General features: G+C 60.9%; 1 pseudogene; it reads right to left on the reverse strand.

Moving 5' to 3' along the window:
• Positions 1-5,000, reverse strand: part of LOC136680181 (28S ribosomal RNA) — an 11,319-nt pseudogene that overhangs the window by 2,570 nt on the left and 3,749 nt on the right.

Raw genomic sequence — 5,000 nt, forward strand, 5'->3', positions numbered from 1 at the left:
CCACTTCCAATATATTTGACACCATCAGAATATATTGCAATTGGACAACCATCCCACTTCCAATATATTTGACACCATCAGAATATATTGCAATTGGACAACCATCCCACTTCCAATATATTAGACAGCAACTGGACAACCATCCCACTTCCAATATATTAGACAGCAACTGGACAACCATCCCACTTCCAATATATTTGACACCATCAGAATATATTGCAATTGGACAACCATCCCACTTCCAATATATTAGACAGCAACTGGACAACCATCCCACTTCCAATATATTAGACAGCAACTGGACAACCATCCCACTTCCAATATATTTGACACCATCAGAATATATTGCAATTGGACAACCATCCCACTTCCAATATATTTGACAGCAATTGGACAACCATCCCACTTCCAATATATTTGACACAAGTCAAATATATTGCAATTGGGATCCCAATTCACATATATTTGACACAAGTCAAATATATTGCAAATGGGATCCCAATTCGCATATATTTGACACAAGTCAAATATATTACAATTGGGATCCCAATTCACATATATTTGACACAAGTCAAATATATTGCAATTGGGATCCCAATTCACATATATTTGACACAAGTCAAATATATTACAATTGGGATCCCAATTCACATATATTTGACACAAGTCAAATATATTGCAATTGGGATCCCAATTCACATATATTTGACTTGTGTCAAATATATTGCAATTGGGATCCCGATTCACATATATTTGACACAAGTCAAATATATTGCAATTGGGATCCCAATTCACATATATTTGACACAAGTCAAATATATTGCAATTGGGATCCCGATTCACATATATTTGACACAAGTCAAATATATTGCAAATGGGATCCCAATTCACATATATTTGACACAAGTCAAATATATTGCAATTGGGATCCCAATTCACATATATTTGACTTGTGTCAAATATATTGCAATTGGGATCACAATTGCAAATTATATCTTACCCAGAGCCCCAGGCTCCCAGAAGGGAGCTGGGCTGTGATAAGGCTTGCCCCGGAGCCTACCACTGGTGCTAAGACTCCCATAAGCCTCTGGATCTCTGCAGAGTCCCAGAGTCCCAGAGTCCCAGAGTCCCAGAGCCCCAGGGACCCAGAGCCCCAGAGCCCCAGAGCCCCAGAGCCCAAGAGCCCCAGAGTCCCAGAGTCCCAGAGTCCCAGGGACCCAGAGTCCCAGGGACCCAGAGTCCAAGGGACCCAGAGTCCCAGGGACCCAGAGACCCAGAGCCCCAGGGACCCAGAGTCCCAGGGACCCAGAGCCCCAGGGACCCAGAGACCCAGAGACCCAGAGCCCCAGGGACCCAGAGTCCCAGAGCCCCAGAGTCCCAGGGACCCAGAGACCCAGAGCCCCAGAGTCCCAGAGTCCCAGAGTCCCAGAGTCCCAGAGTCCCAGAGTCCCAGAGCCCCAGAGCCCCAGAGCCCCAGAGCCCCAGGGACCCAGAGCCCCAGAGTCCCAGAGCCCCAGAGCCCCAGAGCCCCAGGGACCCAGAGACCCAGAGACCCAGAGACCCAGAGCCCCAGAGTCCCAGAGCCCCAGGGACCCAGAGCCCCAGAGCCCCAGAGCCCCAGAGCCCCAGAGCCCCAGTGCCCCAGAGTCCCAGAGCCCCAGAGCCCCAGAGTCCCAGGGACCCAGAGTCCCAGAGCCCCAGGGACCCAGAGCCCCAGAGCCCCAGAGCCCCAGGGACCCAGAGCCCCAGAGACCCAGAGCCCCAGAGCCCCAGGGAACCAGAGCCCCAGAGTCCCAGGGACCCAGAGACCCAGAGACCCAGAGCCCCAGGGACCCAGAGCCCCAGAGTCCCAGGGACCCAGAGCCCCAGAGCCCCAGGGACCCAGGGACCCAGAGCCCCAGAGCCCCAGAGTCCCAGAGCCCCAGAGTCCCAGGGACCCAGAGACCCAGGGACCCAGAGCCCCAGAGCCCCAGGGACCCAGAGCCCCAGAGCCCCAGAGTCCCAGGGACCCAGAGTCCCAGAGCCCCAGAGCCCCAGGGACCCAGAGACCCAGAGTCCCAGGGACCCAGAGCCCCAGAGCCCCAGGGACCCAGGGACCCAGAGCCCCAGAGCCCCAGAGCCCCAGAGTCCCAGGGCCCCAGAGCCCCAGGGACCCAGAGCCCCAGAGCCCCAGAGTCCCAGGGACCCAGAGCCCCAGAGCCCCAGGGACCCAGGGACCCAGAGCCCCAGAGCCCCAGGGACCCAGGGACCCAGAGTCCCAGGGACCCAGAGACCCAGAGACCCAGAGACCCAGAGACCCAGAGCCCCAGAGTCCCAGAGCCCCAGGGACCCAGAGCCCCAGAGTCCCAGGGACCCAGAGACCCAGAGACCCAGAGCCCCAGAGTCCCAGAGCCCCAGGGACCCAGAGCCCCAGAGTCCCAGGGACCCAGAGACCCAGAGCCCCAGGGACCCAGAGCCCCAGAGCCCCAGAGTCCCAGGGACCCAGAGACCCAGAGCCCCAGAGCCCCAGAGTCCCAGAGCCCCAGAGTCCCAGAGCCCCAGAGTCCCAGGGCCCCAGGGACCCAGAGCCCCAGAGCCCCAGAGTCCCAGAGCCCCAGAGCCCCAGAGCCCCAGGGACCCAGAGCCCCAGGGACCCAGAGCCCCAGAGTCCCAGGGACCCAGAGACCCAGAGTCCCAGGGACCCAGAGACCCAGAGCCCCAGGGACCCAGAGCCCCAGAGCCCCAGAGTCCCAGAGACCCAGAGACCCAGAGACCCAGAGCCCCAGAGCCCCAGGGACCCAGGGACCCAGAGTCCCAGGGACCCAGAGTCCCAGGGACCCAGAGACCCAGGGACCCAGAGACCCAGAGACCCAGAGACCCAGAGCCCCAGGGACCCAGAGCCCCAGAGCCCCAGAGTCCCAGAGTCCCAGAGTCCCAGAGTCCCAGAGTCCCAGAGTCCCAGGGACCCAGGGACCCAGGGACCCAGAGCCCCAGAGCCCCAGGGACCCAGAGACCCAGAGACCCAGAGCCCCAGGGACCCAGGGTCCCAGGGACCCAGAGACCCAGAGCCCCAGGGACCCAGGGACCCAGGGACCCAGAGACCCAGAGACCCAGAGCCCCAGGGACCCGGCGCACCGGTCGAACCTATCTGGCCCACACTTAAGCCCCCGCCCTCGGACTAAACCAATCAGCCTGCACCGTCAAAAAAGATGCCCACTGGTAGACCTGGAACCTTAAAATATATTGGAAGTGGGATGGTTGCCCAATTGCTGTATAATATATTGCAAGTTCATCCTGCCCACTGGTGGACCTGGGAGCCAAAACGGCGCGCAATATATTGGAAGTGGGACGGTTGCGCAATCGCTGTACAATATATTGGAAGTGGGATGGTTGCCCAATTGCTGTATAATATATTGCAAGTTCATCCTGCCCACTGGTGGACCTGGGAGACAAAACGCCGCACAATATATTGAAAGTGGGATGGTTGCCCAATTGCTGTACAATACATGGGAAGTGGGATGGTTGTCCAGTTCATTACACCCTCATCCTGGGCCTCTGATTAGGCTTGCCCCGGAGCTTACCACCGGTGCCTACCTCCAGGGGCTTATTCACCCCAACGCCCTGGTCCCCTAACCCGGCATGAATTTCACCAAGGGTCCCCTACCTCCGGGGCTCCCTATCAGCCAATACATTAAGAACACCTCATCCTGGGCCTCTGATAAGGCTTGCCCCGGAGTTTACCACCGGGGCCTACCTCCGGGGCCTAATTAAACCCAACGCCCTGGTTCCCTGAACGGGCCTTATTCAAACAACCTCTCCGCCGCCTAAGCTCCGGAGCTTCCTTTTGGCTCCCAGAGGCCCAGAGGCCCAGGCTCCCAGAGGCCCAGGCTACCAGAGGCCCAGAGGCCCAGAGGCCCAGAGCCCCAGAGGCCCAGAGACCCAGGCTACCAGAGGCCCAGGCTCCCAGAGACCCAGAGGCCCAGAGGCCCAGAGGCCCAGAGGCCCAGAGACCCAGAGACCCAGAGTCCCAGAGACCCAGAGACCCAGGGCCCCAGAGACCCAGAGGCCCAGAGGCCCAGAGACCCAGAGACCCAGAGCCCCGGGGACCCAGAGACCCAGAGCCCCAGAGTCCCAGGGACCCAGAGCCCCAGAGCCCCGGGGACCCAGAGCCCCAGAGCCCCGGGGACCCAGAGCCCCAGAGCCCCAGAGCCCCAGAGGCCCAGAGGCCCAGAGGCCCATAGACCCAGAGGCCCAGAGTCCCAGAGACCCAGAGACCCAGAGACCCAGAGACCCAGGGCCCCAGAGACCCAGAGACCCAGGGCCCCAGAGACCCAGAGACCCAGAGACCCAGAGACCCAGAGACCCAGAGCCCCAGAGACCCAGAGACCCAGAGCCCCAGGGACCCAGAGCCCCAGAGCCCCAGAGCCCCAGAGACCCAGAGACCCAGAGACCCAGAGCCCCAGAGTCCCAGGGACCCAGAGCCCCGGGGACCCAGAGCCCCGGGGACCCAGAGCCCCAGAGCCCCGGGGACCCAGAGACCCAGAGCCCCAGAGGCCCAGAGGCCCAGAGGCCCAGAGGCCCAGAGGCCCAGAGCCCCAGAGTCCCAGAGTCCCAGGGACCCAGAGCCCCAGAGCCCCGGGGACCCAGAGCCCCAGAGCCCCGGGGACCCAGAGACCCAGAGCCCCAGAGTCCCAGGGACCCAGAGCCCCAGAGCCCCGGGGACCCAGAGACCCAGAGCCCCAGAGTCCCAGGGACCCAGAGCCCCAGAGCCCCGGGGACCCAGAGCCCCAGAGACCCAGAGACCCAGAGACCCAGAGACCCAGAGCCCCAGAGCCCCAGAGACCCAGAGACCCAGAGACCCAGAGACCCAGAGCCCCAGAGGCCCAGAGGCCCAGGCTACCAGAGGCCCAGGCTCCCAGAGGCCCAGAGGCCCAGAGACCCAGAGACCCAGAGGCCCAGAGGCCCAGGCTACCAGAGGCCCAGGCTCCCAGAGGCCCAGGCTCCCAGAGGCCCAGAGGCCC

This window comes from Hoplias malabaricus, unplaced genomic scaffold (genome assembly GCF_029633855.1).
Source record: "Hoplias malabaricus isolate fHopMal1 unplaced genomic scaffold, fHopMal1.hap1 scaffold_521, whole genome shotgun sequence".
Classification (NCBI taxonomy): Eukaryota; Metazoa; Chordata; class Actinopteri; order Characiformes; family Erythrinidae; genus Hoplias; species Hoplias malabaricus.